At 43.2% G+C, this 19,491-nt stretch overlaps 1 long non-coding RNA gene and 1 other non-coding gene across 2 annotated transcripts; both read left to right on the top strand.

Moving 5' to 3' along the window:
* The first annotated feature begins 5,630 nt into the window (after positions 1-5,630).
* Positions 5,631-6,859, top strand: LOC146664698 (uncharacterized). The gene is made up of 3 exons (XR_014912519.1): positions 5,631-5,924; positions 6,011-6,128; positions 6,260-6,859. It is a non-coding gene; the product is annotated as an uncharacterized LOC146664698 (long non-coding RNA).
* Positions 6,860-17,844: 10,985 nt separating this feature from the next.
* LOC146664699 (U6 spliceosomal RNA) lies at positions 17,845-17,952 on the top strand. Its single transcript, XR_014912858.1, has one exon. It is a non-coding gene; the product is annotated as a U6 spliceosomal RNA (small nuclear RNA).
* The last annotated feature ends 1,539 nt before the right edge of the window (positions 17,953-19,491 follow it).

Below are 19,491 nucleotides of genomic sequence, written 5' to 3' on the forward strand. Positions count from 1 at the left end.
AGGTGCAAGATTGATAGGGAGAGTCCTCAGAATTCAGCGTATATTGCGGGACAGACAGGATCCTTTAGCTCAGCGCGACAGTGTGCTCATAGAGAGATATCGGTTTTCCCGTGAGGGTATTATTTACCTAACCAACTTGTTGACGAGGGGGTGCAGGACCACCACCTGTCTTTTTTTGCTCTGCCCTTTTCTTGGTTGCTGTTATAAACAAACAAACAGATTATTTCAGGGTCTCTTTCCAAGAGACTAAAAGCAATATAAGTGATAAATATTACCATTCTGTAGAATATTCTTATATTTCACTTTTATTTGTTCCCATGTTCTAGTGGGTCCTGTCGTGGCTCTAATGTGAAAGAGGATATAATGTAATATAATATAATATAATAAATTTACCCTACCGCCTACTGGTGTTGGCCAGAGGGGCCGATGACGCGATATGGTAGCCTGGCTTCAGTCAGTCTGCCCCAGGGCAGCTGTGGCTACAACCGTAGCTGCTTCCACCAGTGTGTGAATGTGAGAGTGAATGAATAGTGGCATTGTAAAGCGCTTTGGGTGCCTTGAAAAGCGCTATATCAATCCACTCCATTATCATTATTATTATTAAATTACTTACAAGTTTAATTTGTCAGCAACTTTCTGCAAGCCCTCCTTGCTTTTGCAGCCTTTGCAGTGTTCCCTTGAGTTTTAATTAAACTCTGAAACTCCTGAAATCCCTCAATCAAGAGTTCTTGCTCTGCTGCCGAGAAATACCAAGCGCGCTCCTTCGACATTTTCGCCGACCAATCAGAGGGTTGCCGATCAATGTTTCTACTATCGATGCGTAGCCCCTGTTAAGCCACCCAGTGATCTCACATTACTTCATCCAGCTATACTAATCGTCAACAACAGGTGTGTTCGGAGAACCAGAATAGCGAGCTCAAAGTTAGCGCGATGATTTGATCTTGGATGTGTCATTTGATCTTGGATGTAGTGAGCGAGGTACGAAGAACGGACCCCTGGTTTTGTTGTTGTTAGTTTTTGTTTTCTTTGTCTCTCCTCCTCCTCTCTGCCTGGGTGGAGCTCGTTACGGGCTCTCGCTCTTGGCCCACGCACCTGTGTGATTGTGTCCACCTGCTGCTGATCTGGCTGATTTCCCCAGCTGCTATTTAAGGCAGTGGCACTGAGCAGCTCACCGCTGGAACGTTGAACCTTGGCAGTTTCGAAAGAATCCCCTGTGTGTATTTTGCTGTGGAACTAACGCGTGTGTGCGGAGGAACTGTGGATATATATGTGGATATATATGTAGCTGCCATGTTGTGTCTTAGCAGGGTACATACGGTTCCAGGAGCAGTCAGCGTCTGCCCTCGGGAAGGATAGATAGATAGATATATTAGACAGACGCTGACTGCTCCTGGAACCGTCTGTACCCTGCTAAGACACAACATGGCAGCTACAAGGACTCTTTCATTTGTTAAGACCATCAGTGTGTATTGCTCTAAATCAAGTATATAATATTAAATGAATATTGCTGGATCAGCTACTTCTACTTAAAACATATTAAAACATGACTAAGCACAAAATCACCAAGAATAACATCTTATAAGTGCTGTGTAAGCGCGTGCGGCCTTCCAAGCTCAAAGCCTTTGCCCTCCATAGATCAGCCAGACTCGCGCTGGCTGTAGCTTTTAACCTTTAATTACCTTGAGCACAACTCTAGAATAAGCAACAAACTGCAATGTGTATGGAATGATCATGGTTACATCTGCAATGGAAAATCATGTTATTATTCTGGTACCTGTAAGAAAAGATCAAACTAAAGTTATCACCATCACTGTAGGAGCTGGAGGTTGCAAGTAAATTGACAGCTCAGGTTGAGCGGTTTGGAGACAAAGTTAGAGAGGCAAAGTTGAGCTTGTTTGTACATGTGCAGAGGAAGGATTGTCAAAGGATGTTGAAGATGGAGCTGCCAGGCAGGAGTAAAAGAAGACAACCTCAGAGGAGGTTTGTGAATGAAGGAGGACAGAGGGTTGGTGTGATGTGGGAGGATGCTAGAGATAGGGTGAGATGGATGAAAAATAGTAATTTGTTGGACAAAAGTCAGATTTATTGAAAGTTTCCTCTGACAAGGGAATTTTTGTACCATAATCATAATTCAACTGACACTATTAGTTTCTATAGCAAACCTTCTACAGCCCGGCAGGAAGTGCAGCTAGGAAACGGTGCACTGAAAGACAAACCACTAACAGCATAATAAAACAAAATGTTGCATTATGATCATTTTATCTAAAGTTTTTTTTGCCTTGTTAATCACTGGAGATCAACTGAAAGTTAAATTTGATTGACCACATAGCCTGTTTTTTCTGCCCAAAGTTAACATGAGAGGGAGAAACAGCAACAAAATGTGTGTGTGTGTGTGTGTCTGTTAGCTGCTACTTTAGCCAAGCAGCAGTGTGAGTACAAATTACAACCTAAAAAAGGCAACAAAAAAAAAAGTGACTTTTATGCAGCCAGGGAGCCCGACTGTCGCTGTGGAGCTGCTTACAAATTGTTGTAAAACACTCCAAGTTACAGCTGCAAAATTAAAGCAGGTTCTCTTCCATTCCTGAAAAGTCGACTCGTGTTTCATCCAGCAGTGGCTCCAAGCCACAGAATGAGACGCTTCAGAAAACATAGCAGGACCGAGGATATCTGTGACTCGTCCTCCCCTTTCCTCTATTAATGTGTTTTCTCTTTTGTGATAAATGAGTTCAAATAAAAGCAGCTCCAGCTTTTAAGATAAAATAAAATTTTTAACTGGATCTATGAGGGCCGGCTGGCTTTTGTATACAGCACACCAGAAGGTGACCAGAAACTTGTCGCTCCTGACATGGGCGTCACTTATGGCTGCTGTAATGGCATTTGAGCTTCTGATGAGGTCACGCATGAGGCCTTTTCATAGTGAGACACGAAACGAATGCTGAATGAAATAATTTGAAATGTTTCTGCTGAGCTATTTAACAAGTCAGCAGCGCCGCTGTGTGGCCAAATGAGCGTACTGCATCAGAAATCAAACGAGTCGCTGAAAATGAGAGATGTGGATAGTTTTCCATTGTTTCTAATGCAGGACGCTTCGCAGAGCATCACGCACACAGACAGACAAACGTCTTTTTAAATAAATGATATTAAAAGGCTGAATGATGTTAATCAATGATGTAACAAAGTAAAAATACTCCATTACTGTACTCACAGAGTTACAGTATTCGAGTAGTCTCCTGAGAGCTTTGTTTTTACACCAAACATCTGAAGTCAAACGTCTCCACTTTCTCCCCCCTCACATTTCCAAAATGAGCTTCTTACTTTAGGTTTAACACATTTGATATGAATCATTTATTTTGTGGCCACACACCGTCCTGATTTCAAAATGATTTCAGAGTAAAACGATCCTGCTGGTGAATCATCAACAGTGCTTATCACGCATGACTGATGTAGTAGAATAGAATTAGTAGAATTCATGCATCATTTAATGTATCAAATGAAGGATATGTTTGAAGAAAGAGTTTCTAACAGTGTCTTTTTGTTCCTTACAGTAGTTAACCGTGTAACTTTAATGTCTCAAACTTTAAACTTCCAAACCACCAGATTCTTTTAACATTAAACAAAATACTGTTTGTAAATATTAGCTTTTATTTCTCCATATAAAATGAAACAGAAGCTTTTCAGGTATCTTGGAGGCATTTGTGATGAGATGAAAAGATGTGGAAATCTGTTCAGCATGGCTTATTTCTGTGTATCCTCAAGTGGCAGACCCAAAACACGACCCACATTTTAGGATTAGGATTTCAGTTTATTGTCAACACACACGGGGTGGCTGTAGCTCAGGTGGTAGAGCAGATCATCTCTGACATTCACACAGAGTGTGTGTGAATGTTACTTAGAAAGCACCTAGAAAAATGTGCTTGTGCGAATGGGTGAATGCACAAGTTGTGTAAAGAACAGTAGAAAGAGTAGCTCTATAAGAACCAGTACATTTGCCGTTTACCATTTACATGTATAAATACAGATAAGGCCAGTATAAATGGTGGAATAATTGGGCTGTTTATATCACCCGCTGCAGTGCCTTGCGGTCAGCAGCCGATCAATTCCCATGAAAAAGTGGTCAGGATTCTACAGAGCATCCTGGTATTACCTCACCCTGTGAGGATTTTAATATGTCAGATTATATATATATATTTTTTATACATTTGTCAACAGAACACAAGTTTCCACTGAAATCACAGAAAACATACCTGACAGAATCCTTTGGTTGTTCCATATCCACCTGCACAGGAAACACTGGCAGGAAGACCAGGCCAGTGTTTCTTACAGACCTTTGGTTCGATGACAGACACGTCCACCACCGTCGGCTCATCAACAGGTTCGCCACCAGAAACACTTGATTTTCTTTTAGGTTTATTTCAGCACGTGGAGGCTGAATTGTTTGTACTCTGTGAACTAATCGAACGTTCACACACAACTGGAGACACAACATGAAGTAAAAAATAGAAACACATTTTCATGTAAAAACTCTTTTAAAAATATAATTATTCTACAAATACATCACATGAAACTGATGCTGCTTTCAATGATGTCATTAGCATGTTCAGTGTTTTGGTATCCTTCATGGATTTCATTTTCTCTCAATCTTTATTTTGGGATGATCAGTGTGTGCGGTCACTGTGTGAGTAATCATTGAGAGGGAATTAAAAATGTCAACAATTTTAAACTGATATCTTTATTTCTCATTAGGCAATTGTCACAAGCAGGTTAATGTCAGCATTGCTGTAACCAACGGCTGTCAGAAGTCAAAGGTCATTTTTATTTGATGCTATTGCACTTAATTGTGTTTTATTTTCCCTCGAAATAACATCTGCCTTATCAATAACTTAGAGTGATCTGATCAATAAACACAAGTTTGAAAAAGTTTGTTTTTGGATGAACTTCATGAACAGGAAATCCAACTCACAACCGGTCACAGTGTGCAGCAGTGAGCACAAAGTCTTCAGTGATGAGGAATTCTCCACAGACATGTTGACCCTTGTTATTCTGAACTGATCCCATGTAGGGTATCGAGTTGTCCGGAGCTTTTGTTCCATGAATAATTCCTGTTGAAAACTCTGGTAAATTAAAAAAAAAAGAAGATGATAAAGTTAGTGTGCCGTTTACAGCCGTAAGATAAATCAGATATATTTGATGTTCACACTGATGCCTTGTAGACATGGTAGAAAACAAAGAAGAAACTTGTGAAGACAGTGCATGGTGCCAGCAGGAAACTCTAACTGTCCTTTACTCAGTAGAAAGACTTTTATACATCACGCGTCTTAGTTTGAAGGCTGGTCTATCGTTATCATCTCGACTTCCTGTCATGCCAACCTCTCTGCAGTGCAGGTTTGATGTACCATTATCTAATGTCAAAAGGGGGATGGTGCGTTACAAGGCAGCAAGAGAGACAGAAAGGCAGCAGAGTTCAGGTAAGAGTTGGATTTTAAATACAGGGCTCTGTGTGCGGGCAGGCGGAGATGAGGATCCAAATGCAGGACTCAAACACTAGTGATGGGACGTTCTGTATCGAGGCTTCGGAGCGTGTGTCGAGTAATGGAGGGGGCGTTTCCGCGAAGCGCGTATCGAGACTTGCTTCATTTATGGGAGGAGCTGAAAATGATGACGTCCGAAGCCTCGCTGCCCGGCTGTACCACGTGACTGGTTCATGAAGTGGTTCGAACTTTGCCGCGAGATATGACAGCGATATAAACCCCTCAGACTTCATTCAAAAATGTGGGTGTTTGATGGAGAGTTGCGGTTAGTGAGAGTTTGGAGACCGTTTGGAGGTTTATGAGAGTGAGGAAAGTCAGGAGAGAATGGAGCCAGCTAAGAAGAGGAGGATGTCCTCCCCTGTGTGGGAACATTTTGATCTTATTCCTCCCAACAAGGTATGTAAATTTCTACAGAAGATGTATTTTCATGATACTGATGGTGCAATACAATTTATGTTGAGCTGTCTTGACTTTTGTACAAGGTGAAGTGTTTGCTATGTGCCAGGGAGCTGGGATATAACAACAACACCTCATCCACGCTTAGGCACTACAGAGCTTTGCATGAGAATAAGAGGAACACCGATTGTGGAGCAAGACCAGGTGAGCCATCAAATGCAATGATAATATAGGATGCAGTAATGTTACTAAATGATATAACAATATTATACAACTGTTATAAGTTACGTGTGTGATATTTATATTTGTGCTTTATCTTTATTGTCTTTCCTGAGGAGAACAATCTCAAATAGATGAAGACCTGGTCAGCATGGTGATTGAGGACTCACAGCCATTTAGCATTGTGGAGGACAAAGGATTCAAAAGATTTGTTAAATCATTAAATCCTAGCTATGTTCTCCCCACTAAAAAGGTCGTAAAAGCAGTGAAAATTTAGTTTTTACAGAATAAAATGTGAACAGGCAGGACTGAGGCTCAAAGCCTCAGTGTGTAGCTGTCCATACCTCAACGTTACAAAAGCACAACTACTGTCCACACCCCAACCACACCTCACCTCACAGTAAATGATCATTTCCATTTCAAGCATTTCCAAATAATCATTTCCCATACTGCCACTATAAATATACACAGTATACTGCCATCACTACAATATACATGTTTTACACACTCCTTTTGTTGTTGACATTTACAGGCTGTGTGCATAATGCCACACTCTTCAAATTCATGCCAGCTATTATTTTTACGTCCAGTAGGTGTCCTGCTAGAGCAAATGAAGCTTCTTGAAGCTTCGCGTTGGGGTGAACCAATTGGATGAAAAGCTTCAGTGCTTCATGGGGCTTCATCTGCCCATCACTATCAAACACAGAATTGTAACTCAAAACCTCAGCTTTATTGCTGGAGAAATTAAAACATGAACTGAACAAGGGTAGTGAACACGAAAATACTGAACACAGTATAAAACACAAAGGCATAATCCGACGGTACGATGCAGCACTGAGCAAGGGCAAACACAGGGCTAATATACACAGGGAAGTAATCAGGGAATGGAAAACAGGAGGGAGACACAGCTGGGAGAGATTGGGGCTAACGAGTCAGGGGATCGAAGCTGGACACACTGACATAAGACACAATCCTTCAAAATAAAACAGGAAACAATACACACTAAACTAAGACACGGACAGAGAGAGACAGACTAGACACTGAACTAAACCAGCAAAAAACATGAGAACACAAAACCTAAGAACTAATCCCTAAACAAGAATAACTAAAACATAGATTAATAATCACCATCACCATCATCATAACCAACAAAAGCACCACAAGAGAATAAGAAAACTATCCATAATGCAAAAACACACCAAAACATAACAACTCAAAATACTGGGTCAAACTGACCCAGAATCGTGACATGTAAGGAGATGTCATTTCAGGACTTAAACCAGACTCTAAGAAATTGCTGTGTCTAATTTTGCGATGCTGCGAGTAACAAACTGGGTTCAGTTTGGAGGTTGAAGAGGAACTTTCCCTCGCCAGGCCTCGACAGCCGTCTGTGTTTATCTCATCTCAGTTTATCTCACGCAGCGCAGGGCTAAATTTAAAATTATTAAATACTTAAGACAATGTATATTCTTCTATGAAAAAAAATACAAGTATTCATTTAAGCAAATAAACAGAGCCGTAAGAGATGTTTTTCAGAAACTGTTGTCTTTATTTTGATTTGCAACTAACAAATTTTTAAAAAATTTGTAGTTTTTGTTGTGCTCTCTATTATGTGAACCCCTCACCTAATTTGTTATGTTTTTTAACAAATTAAACCCCAACAATCAAATGATCCCCTGTGAGCAAGCACTAGGCACGGTGGAAAGGAAAAACTCCCTTTAAACAGGAAGAAACCTTTGACAGAACCAGGCTCAGGAAGGGGCAGCCATCTGTCGCGACTGGTTGGGGGGTGAGAGGCAAAAGAAAAGAAAAATGAGAGCACAAGTTAGAGAACATGAGCAACATTTAGCTAACATGAACAACGTATGGTTTTCTGGACTGTGGCTGAAAAGCAGTCCATCATTACTAGTCTTTAAAAGGGAACTAATCCATCGCCAAGGTGGCAATATGGCTCAAGGAGGCCATAGACAGAGTTAAATAGGCAATCACTGTTAAGCATTGAAAAGCCCCAGTAAGCTGCAGGTATAATAAGGCCTACTGCGGCAACACCTAAACCTATTTTAAGTAGGCGTTTGGCACCATGACGCCATGAACCACTACTAGTCGGAACCACGTCAGGAGATGGTTCTGAGACAGGAGAAACAAGCTCCTCGGGTTCAGGAGCAAAATTCTCAAGCTGCAGAGGTTCACCAGTGATGTTGTGAACAGCAGCTAATATTTCTTCTTCCTCCTCCCTTCTCAGCTCATCCTTAAGATTATTAATTATTTCTCTTTTCATTTTAAGATGTTCATAAAGTTCATCTATGAGATCTTCGTTATGAACAATCTTGAAACTTTGCTTTTTGACTTTTTCTTCCAGCCAAAATATTTGCAGTGTCAGACTTTCTGTTGTCTTTTCTTGATGCTCAAGATTTTCTAAACATTTCTTGAGATTTGTGTTCGCTGTTTTTAATTTGTTTATCTCAGCAGCAATGCTGCTGTTCTCCTTAAGGAGATATTCCTCTTTTTTGTGAAAGTCACGGCACATCCTCTGAATGGTGCTAACCTGTTCCTGCATTTTAGCCTCCAGAGATTCCACCTGTGACTGTGCCTGTCTCACCTGACGCTGAAGAGTACAAATTTCTCTTTTCAGCTCAACTGTGAGTTCTGTCTTCCGAAATATTTCCCTATATTGTTTTTCTATTATCTCTTCTTTTTTTATTGTTTCATGGTGAGCTTCTCCCACTTGCTGCTCAAGTCTCTCTAAAGAGTCCTTGAGATCTGCGTTCTCTTTTTTTTGCTCGTTTCTCTCACGTTCAATCTGAGACAACTGAGCAGCAATGCTACTGTTCTGCTCAGTGAGAGATTCCGTCTTTTCCAAAAAGTCATGGTGCATTGTCTGAACGTTCTTTTCCTGTTCCTGGAGTTTAGCCTCCAGAGATTCCACCTGTGTCTGATTTTTTTCAGCCTGAGCCTTCATGTGTTTAAGCTCATCTCTTGACTGATGGAAATTATCTTTATAATAATTCTTTTTGAGCTTTAGGGTGCTCAACTCCAACTGGAGTTGTTGAATTTTCATTTGAAGCTCCATAGGGTCAGGTATTTCTGTCTCCATCAACCCATACAGTCTTTGTGATTCCTCTCGAATCTCTCCGTCAGACTGTGAATTATTAAATGCTTCGTTTGACATTTCTTTAAACTCTTAATGCGTCGACAAGAAAAAATATTTGCTTAATTGTTTAAGTTTAAAAATAGTCCCTTTCTGAAAGGTTTCTGGTTTGCTAAACACTACTCGCTGTTTCTGAAAATGTTCCAAGTAAAACTGTGTTTGCAAAGGTGAAGAGGGGCTATTTATAGACTTTCGTGGCTTCGAATTTGACGTCAGCGCTCTTTGAGCCTTTGATCCTTTGTTCGATCACAGGATCACATGACAGCTGTGCGTAATTCTGCGCATACTCAGAGAATACCCATTGTGACGCACGGTTTTGTTTTGTTTTGAATTTTTTTAAATACCCTGAAAACAGTCCAAACAGTGTTTCCAACTTAGCGATTTTGTCGCTATATTTAGAGAGTTTTCAAACCCCCCTTAGCGTCGTTTTTTTTTTCTAAAAAGCGACTTGCGACAAATCTGGCGACTTTTTCTGGTGTTATTGGAGACTTATTTATGACGACTTTTGACGTGAAAGCGCTTGTTGCTCTCAACAAGCAGCGGGTGCTGCCGTGGGCACCTCGCTCGTGCCAAAGCACTCACAGGCGGAGGATAGTCCTCCTCCAGCCGCTATCAGGGCAGGAGATGTTCACGTGCGTCCAAACTGCAAATGAATCGCGCACGAGCAAAGCCACCGCTGCCGCATTGACTGTAACGCAGTCAATTCTTCTTTTACTGTTATGCTGTTTTGTGGATCACAAGGTTTAAAACTACTTGTAAACACACACACAGTAACTCCACCCTAACCTGCAGCTGCAGCGCAAATAACAACGAAAATTGTTTGTAAACGTGTCCTGGAGTTTACAGGTGCAGACAGTGCAACAGCTTCCAGGTCATTTATTCTGCCAATATGGCAAGAAGGTCATAACTGCTTCAAGCACTGTCTATATGATCTGGTCAGAGAGGCTGACTGCATCACCACTGATGATGAGCACTAGCTAGTTCCTGAATCCTCTTCTTTGGGGGAGATTGGGGTTGGGGGGCATGTAGGTGGAGGCCGACCAGCTGATGGAAAAGAACATAGGAGCATTTTCTGAGAACAAGGAGCCGGCGACTGAGTGTATCCCTCATGACAGGAAAACCGTGTGGGTCCCACTACTGAAGAGAGACTGCTCTTCAATCTCGTGTGCCCACTGATATCAAACCAGGGCTCACCCTGTATGCAGTTCCCTGCAGTCCTACACCTGGTTCAGGGCCCGAATAGCCTGGGGGAAGAAGCTCCTCCTCATTCTCTCTGTTTTGGCCTTAAGGGAGCAGAAGCGCTTCCCAGACCTCAACAGTGAGAAGAGTCCATTGTTGGGATGGGAGAGGTCCATCATAATCTTCCTAGCTTTGGACTTGCACCGCTTGGTGTAGATGGACAGCAGGTCAGGGAGCTCTGATTGAATGATGCGTTCGGCCGAGCGCACCACTCTTTGAAGATCTCGTCCGTCCTGCTTGGTGCTGTGACAGGACCATGACAGGTCCTGAGTGATGTGGACACCCAGGTATCGGAAACTGTCCACTCTCTCCACTGGCGTGCCACTGATGATGAGGGGCTTGTAATTCCTCGCCTGCTTTGTAGTGAAGTCCACGATCAGCTCCTTAGTCTTGCTGACGTTTAGGAGGAGGTTATTCTCCTGGCACCAGGTCTCCCGGTTCCTAATCTCCTCCAGGTAGGCGGTGCAGCTTCAGGTGGTTTTAATTTTTATTTTGCAACTTGTCACCCTTAACCTAGTTTTGTCTCGTCTGAGCTTAGTTTCTAAAGGCCTTTCTTATTAAAATAAATAAAACAATATAATCATACAACAAGACTAAGAAAATATATTAAATACATGACAGTTCACCCCCTTTTTGTGTTTCCCCAAGAAACACAACATAATTCCTAATTCATCCCATTAATTTTACTTGCATGTGAAAAAAGCTACGGTATAACAAAAGTGATTATGCCAAACCACATGAAACCTTTCACTTGCCCGACCATTTATGTCATGGTCCTGGGTCCTTTTGACCCAGCGTTTTGTGTTTTCTTTTAGTGTGATTGTTGGTTCTGTTCTTCCTCTGTTTAGTGTTTACTCTGTTCTGCCCGTGTGTTCCTGTATCTAGTCCGCGTTTCTTAGTCTGTGTTCTTGCATGTGTAAGTTCCTGTTTTATTGTGAAGGTCTGCGTCTTATGTGAGTGTTTTCAGTTTGCCTCCCTAGTCTCGTCACGTTAATCACTCCCAGCTGTGTGTAATCTCCCTGTGTTCTCTGAGTGTTTTTAAGTCGTGTCTTCTGTCTTACGTTGCTGGTTCGTCTGTGTTATTCCCCTCCGTCTTCCTGTGTTTGTTCCTCCGTCTTCCTGGACTTTCTCCCTGCAAAGGTACTCTCATTCATGTTCTGGTTTTGTTGTTTAAGTTCTAGTTTTTCCCAGTTTAGAGTATTTTCAGTTCTGTTTCTCGCCACCCCTGCTTTGTGTGGTACTCCACCCCTTTGGTTTTTAAAGCTCGCTCACAACTACGCAGTCTGCATCTTGGGTCCGTTTATATTTTCACACAGCCTGACTTCCCTAAATGCTCACGGTAAAATTCAATCAGATATAATTAACTTTATCCTGTTATCGGTCTGATCCTTCCTAGATTCTCGCCAACCCCTCCGTGATTTTCCTCTGGTTCTGGAATCTCCTGTAAAGGATAAACACAACACCTCTCCCTGCTACGCCTCTATAACCTATTATGTTCATTAATTGTTCCCTTAATTATTCAAACTTGATTCAACCTATCATGTTCTAGGGCAGTGGTTCCCAAACTTTTTTTGCTGGGCCCTCCTTTGTTTTACAAGAAAAATGTGTGACCCCCGCGTGCACGCACACATCCTCCAACCACACACACCCATATTTTGCTCCATTGCGGTTTATTATTTTGCACACACAGTAGCTGGTATTTTGGCCCATTCCTCCATGCAGATCTTCTCGAGAGCAGTGATGTTTTGGGGCTGTTGCCGAGCAACACGGACTTTCAACTCCCGCCACAGATTTTCTATGGGGTTGAGGTCTGGAGACTGGCTAGGCCACTCCAGGACTTTCAAATGCTTCTTACGGAGCCACTCCTTTGTTGCCCGGGCGGTGTGTTTTGGATCATTGTCATGTTGGAAGACCCAGCCTCGTTTCATCTTCAAAGTTCTCACTGACGGAAGGAGGTTTTGGCTCAAAATCTCACCATACATGGCCCCATTCATTCTGTCCTTAACACGGATCAGTCGTCCTGTCCCCTTGGCAGAAAAACAGCCCCATAGCATGATGTTTCCACCCCCATGCTTCACAGTAGGTATGGTGTTCTTGGAATGCAACTCAGTATTCTTCTTCCTCCAAACACGACGAGTTGAGTTTATACCAAAAAGTTCTACTTTGGTTTCATCTGACCACATGACATTCTCCCAATCCTCTGCTGTATCATCCATGTGCTCTCTGGGAAACTTCAGACGGGCCTGGACATGCACTGGCTTCAGCAGCGGAACACGTCTGGCACTGCGGGATTTGATTCCCTGCCGTTGTAGTGTGTTACTGATGGTGACCTTTGTTACTTTGGTCCCAGCTCTCTGCAGGTCATTCACCAGGTCCCCCCGTGTGGTTCTGGGATCTTTGCTCACCGTTCTCATGATCATTTTGACCCCACGGGATGAGATCTTGCGTGGGGCCCCAGATCGAGGGAGATTATCAGTGGTCTTGTATGTCTTCCATTTTCTGATGATTGCTCCCACAGTTGATTTCTTCACACCAAGCTGCTTGCCTATTGTAGATTCACTCTTCCCAGTCTGGTGCAGGTCTACAATACTTTTCCTGGTGTCCTTCGAAAGCTCTTTGGTCTTGGCCATGGCGGAGTTTGGAGTCTGACTGTTTGAGGCTGTGGACAGGTGTCTTTTATACAGATGATGAGTTCAAACAGGTGCCATTCATACAGGTAACGAGTGGGGACAGAAAAGCTTCTTACAGAAGACGTTACAGGTCTGTGAGAGCCAGAGATTTTCCTTGTTTGAGGTGACCAAATACTTATTTTCCACCCTGATTTACGAATAAATTCTTTACAAATCCCACCATGTGAATTCATGGATTTTTTTTTTTCACATTCTGTCTCTCACAGTTGAAGTGTACCTCTGGTGCAAATTACTGACCTCTGTCATCATTTTAGGTGGGGGAACTTGCACAATCGGTGGCTGACTAAATACTTTTTTGCCCCACTGTATATAATGTACTACCATAATCTAAACCCAGTCAATAAAACATAATTTTTCTTAAAGCAAACATCAGCAACCCTGATGCAAGGTTAAGTCTGCAGCTTCACACTCTCATGTGAACCTTCAGTCTCCCTCTCTCTCTTGTGCTCCTGCTCCTGGCAAAGCAAAGCATCCCCTTTCTCTTGCTGGCATGGTGAATTATTTGTCAACATTTATTCATCCTAACCTTGGTCCAGTCTTTGTCTCAATGTCAAGTCAGTCAAACCTTTAGTCCACATCGTCAGTCCAGTCACACGCATTCATTCAAAAGAAAAAACAATTGTTTATCATTTTTGATCTGGATTGACACGCGGCAATCCTTTTAGACAGGAACTCCCAGGTTCCCACAGATGGCTTTTCCTCAGCCCATTGTAATCAGGAAAAGCTCATCTTATATTTGCTCTCCTGAAATTTTTTTTTTACAGCACTGTTAATTCAATCTTGCAGGCCTGCTTAGAACAAAAGTGAGAAAAAGAGAGCTGATTATTAGCTCATCAAAACACAAAACATAATCACCTGACAGGATTTCTCTAAGTGCACTGTTACAATTTTAAAGGGCCTGTTATAAACATGTCCATGATTAGTAAAACTCCCTCAACAGGGCTCTAGACTAACTTTTTGCCATGGGCGCACAGGCACGAAAGTTAGGCGTACTCAAATTTTTCGACCACATCGCTTAACACCGCAGTTTTACATGTGCACTTTTGGGGGGGAATTGCAGTCCATACAGACAATATTCATTTGTAAATTATTAACTGACAATCTTGTGCTTAAAGTTAAACTTAATGTTAAACTTAATCATCATCTCGGCCTCCTCTGACCACCTGTTTGCTGCTGCCTGCTGCTGAAAGGCAGCGGGGAGAGGGGACACTTGGGCAGTGCATTTATTGAAGCATATAATGTGTTTTCTGGATACACTGCTGCTTTTCCAGCATTCAAAGATTGATGACACCGTGTCAGAGCACTGGCTATGAATTTCAGAAGGATCAGGCCTTAACTTAACAGAAAAGTTATCAATAGTTCTTTTCTTATTACAGCTACATCCACTTCTGCCGAGCCTAAGCTGCTCACTGGGGCTGGGTATCATCACTGATTTCTATAATCCATTCGATTCCGGTTCTCAAAGTCCTGATTCGATTCAACTTAGCCTCAGACAGTCAGAAATATTATAATTCTGATCATTTATCAGTACTGATACATGTGAGACTTCATCAGAATTGTGAACATCACAGCAGATGCCTTTGTGTCAAAGTAACTGAGAATAAAACAGAAAAACATGAAGGAGATTTTTCTGCCTGGATTTTTATAGCCTTTTTTTTTTTTCATCTTTAAGAAAGGGGACCGGAGGGTGTGTTCCAACTACAGGGGGATCACACTCCTCAGCCTCCCTGGGAAAGTCTATGCCAGGGTGCTGGAAAGGAGAGTTCGTCCGTTAGTCGAACCTCGGATACAGGAGGAACAATGCGGTTTTCGTCCTGGTCGCGGAACACTGGACCAGCTCTTTATCCTCTCCAGGATACTTGAGGGTGCATGGGAGTTTGCCCAACCAGTCTACATGTGTTTTGTGGACTTGGAGAAGGCATTCGACCGTGTCCCTCGGGGTGTCCTGTGGGAGGTGTTGCGGGAATATGGGGTGTCTGGCCCATTGCTACGGGCCATTCGATCCCTATACAACCGTTGCAAGAGCTTGGTTCGCATTGCCGGCAATAAGTCGGACTCGTTCCTGGTGGGTGATGGGCTCCGCCAGGGCTGCCCTTTGTCTCCGGTTCTGTTCATAATTTTTATGGACAGGATTTCTAGGCGCAGCCAAGTGGCGGAGGGCTTTCGCTTTGGTGGCCTCAGAATCTCATCTCTGATTTTTGCAGATGATGTGGTTCTGTTGGCTTCATCGGGTGAGGGCCTCCAGCTCGCACTGGAACGGTTCGCAGCCGAGTGTGAAGCAGTGGGAATGAGGATCAGCACCTCCAAATCTGAGGCCATGGTTCTCAGCCGGAAAAGGGTGGAGTGCCCACTCCGGGTCGGGGATGAGTTCCTGCCCCAAGTGGAGCAGTTAAAGTATCTCGGGGTCTTGTTCGCGAGTGATGGGAGAAGGGAGCCGGAGATCGACAGACGGATTGGGGCTGCAGTTGCAGTAATGCGGACGCTGCACCGGTCCGTCGTGGTGAAGAGGGAGCTGAGTGTAAAAGCGAAGCTCTCAATTTACCGGTCGATCTACGTCCCTACCCTCACCTATGGCCACGAGCTGTGGGTAGTGACCGAAAGAACGAGATCGCGGATACAAGCGGCAGAAATGAGCTTCCTCCGAAGAGTGGCTGGCCTCTCCCTTAGAGATAGGGTGAGAAGTTCGGCCATCCGGGAGGGGCTCAGAGTAGAGCAGCTGCTGCTCCACATCGAAAGGAGCCAGCTGAGGTGGTTCGGGCATCTGACAAGGATGCCCCCTGGGCGCCTCCTGGGTGAGGTGTTCCAGGCATGTCCCACCGGGAGGAGGCCCCGGGGCAGACCCAGGACACGCTGGAGAGATTATATCTCTCGGCTGGCCTGGGAACGCCTTGGTATTCCCCCGGATAAGCTGGAGGAGGTGGCTGGGGAGAGGGAGGTCTGGGCCTCTTTGCTTAGGCTGCTGCCCCCGCGACCCGGCCCCGGACAAAGCGGATGAAGATGGATGGATGGATGGATGGATTTTTATAGCAGATAACCTTAAAAATATTCTGCAATTTTGCATAATTTTAAAAAGTTTAAATTTCTTCAGTATTGAACAGCAGAAAAAAATAGGCTTTCTTGTCCGAGGTCATTTAAGTGAAAAAAAGAAAAGAAAAAGACAGCGGCCAACAGCGCTGTAAACAACTGTAGACTGTTGGGTAATAAGCGAATGAATAATGCAGAAAACAGAGATTTGAGACGGGAAACTGTTCTTGAAGCACAAAGAGAGAGAGCTGTGCATGAATTAGTGATGGGTCGTTCGCGAACGAAATGGCTCTTAGAGCCGGTTCTTTGACGTGAACGACGCGAGCCGGCTCCTTATCGCGAGCCGTCACGTTTTTGGTTTTTTTTGTTTTTTTCTTTCTCTCAGCCTCTCTCTCGCACTTTTTTTCCGCTGCACTCTGCAAGCGAGCCTTGTGCTTTACGCTGGGCAGAGGGGGGGAGGGGCGGTAGTTACACTCAGTAGCACAGGAACAGAGCCAGAGAGAGAGAAAGAGAGGCAGGGACAACAACATTAGAAAGGTATAGTAATCATCCACAACTATTTTCGGTTGCAGATGATAAAGGATTCAGAAAGTTTATTCATGCAGGCCCATATGACAGAGAATATGCATGTTCTTTTTGTTTTCATATTATAATTTATATTTAATTGTGTTGTGGTTTGCAGTGTTTTATGTTGTTTTCACTTTAAATTTGTAAAAGAAAAAAGCTGAAAATTTAAATAGTTAAAAGTTGAAATGTGAATAGTTGATTTTTGTATTATGTGATTTATTTATTACATTTTATGTGGAGTGAATAAATAAAAGTATATTTACGGTGGCCCCTAGAGACAAAGCACATACAAACTTCAAATCACGTACGAACTCCAAAACACGTACAAACTCCAAAACACGTAAAAACTCCAAAACACGTAAAAACTCCAAAACACGTAAAAACTCCAAAACACGTAAAAACACGTGCAAACTCCGAAGCACGTAAAAACTCAGAAGCATATAAAAACTCAGAAGCACATAAAAACTCAAAACACGTACAAAAGACAACAGAAGTGCTCCAGGATGCTGGGCGCAGTGTTGAGCCTTTGTTATCTTGTGGCTACACAAGCCAGCAAGTACCAACGACCGGATTTGGTGTGTGGTAGTAACAGGTAAATGAACTTTTTTTTAAATTATTTGAATATATATGAGTGCCTGTGTATAAATACACAAACAATACACACATGCTTTCAATTGTGTAATTTAAGTGATCTAGTAGCTCTGCTTTGGAAGTTCAGTTCATGCTAGAAATGTGTTTTGGAGTTTGTACGTGTTTTGTCTCTAGGGGCCACCGCATATATTTATATATAAACATATATAAATAAAACCACTTTTTTTACGTTAGTAATTCCTTTTGTGCATAATTTTATATTATTGTTAATAATAAATTAATTAAAGCAACAAAACAACCTGAAGAGCCGGTTCGGAGCCGAAAGAGCCGGCTCTTTTTAGTGAGCCGAACCGAAAGAGCCGGATCTGTAAAAAGAGCCGGAAATCCCATCACTAGCATGAATGGATGAGGGTGATAATGACAAAGAGGGGGAACAAGAGGAGTGCTTGCTTCGGCAAGCGCGTACGCTAAATTGGATACGATACAGAGAAGATTAGCATGGCCCCTGCGCAAGGATGACACGCAAATTCATGGAACAAGAGGAGGAGGAAGAAGGAGACGAATCAGCTGAGAATGATCAGCTTGAAGAAAGTGGAGAGTCTTGTGACGCCAATTCGCCTGCTCCTGAGGCCGAAGTTTCGAGGATTAAATAGTCAGAATGAAGGAGAGAAAGAAGAGATTAAAAAGATTGTCATTACTGCTGCTCGCAATCTTGAAGGTGAACCTGCCGATCAGTACAATAAAGTACAGAAAGAGACCGAGAGGGCAAAATGGGTACCACCTAATGTTTTAAGGAAGCCTGAAGGCGATGTCAGCCGAAAGACAGATATAATGGAAGAGCTTGGTCTGGGTGATGTTGATGATCTGGAAGATGCATCGGACTGGGATTCAGCCAGTACTGCCAGTATGGGAGCCCTGTCTGGTCACAGGGTTGCGTGCCCTGTAGTTGAGAAAATTCCAGAGTGCTCCAGTTCATCTGATAAGGACCAGGACAAAGATGATGTTGCCACAGTAACACTGACGCATCAGAAGAGCATCAGCCCAGACAAGAGACTGCCCAGCACACCCTCTCAAGCTGTTCCTCAGCCCCAACCTCGTACGCAGAAGACTGTCCCTCAGAAACTAGAGAGTGAAGAAGAATCTGATTGGGAAACTGAAAACATAACATCTTGCAAAACAGCTGAAAATGACAATCCACTACAAAATATGGCTGAGCCTCAAGTAACGGTTAAACCAAGGTCCGCTGACCCCTCACTGATGGAGAAAGACAGTGAAATCATCACAGAATTTGAAGAGCAGCAACAAAAGATTGGAGAAGGGAGAACAGAAATCGAGGTTGAGGTACAAAAATAAAGTACTTCCCAGGTTACTAGTGGAATAGCATTGGAGGAAACTGGTATGGGGAAACCTGAGACCAGCTTAGGATGCATGTCAAACCAAGCTGAAGCACTTGACCAGGAGCAGCAGCCCGAGGCCACCATGAGTTTGGCAGCCAGTGGACCAAAGAACGATAAGGACTGTGAAGAGGTGGGAATGGCAGAAGATTTTGATGAACTCTCTCAGTCCTCAGACACAGCCACAGATGATGCTGATTCACCGCTACAGGCTATAGTCACGCCTCTCTCCTCATTAAGAAACTGGACTCAGCAACTTTGGACTCAACATGTGTAGTGAAGCTGCAGAACATTTTCCATGAATATGAGCGCTCCATCAAGAAGGGAAAGGATCGGCATAAGTACTTGACTGATAAAGTGGTCCTGCTGGAAACTGAGAGACGAGACTTGAAGAGCTCTTTGGAGGACATTAAAGATGCCAAGTCTGCCATGGAGCGGGTGCAGTTGGAATTACAGACTGAAGTTACAAATCTCAAATTTCAGCTGAAACAAGAACAGGAGAATCACCGCCACACCACCATGAAGTACAGTACCGCTGCCGATAAGATGAGGAGGATGGATGAGGAACATCAGAAATAAATTCAGGAAATGCAGAAGGTGCACATGAACCTCGAGCTGCTGCGAAGCAACAGTCCAATAAAATTGATGCACTGCAGAAAGGAGCTCAGGAAGCTGCCGCGGTTCGAAGTCACTTG

The sequence above is a fragment of the Rhamphochromis longiceps genome, linkage group LG7 (genome assembly GCF_057381845.1).
Source record: "Rhamphochromis longiceps isolate RC_006_pf linkage group LG7, R_longiceps_female_GT1.1, whole genome shotgun sequence".
In the NCBI taxonomy this organism is placed as follows: domain Eukaryota; kingdom Metazoa; phylum Chordata; class Actinopteri; order Cichliformes; family Cichlidae; genus Rhamphochromis; species Rhamphochromis longiceps.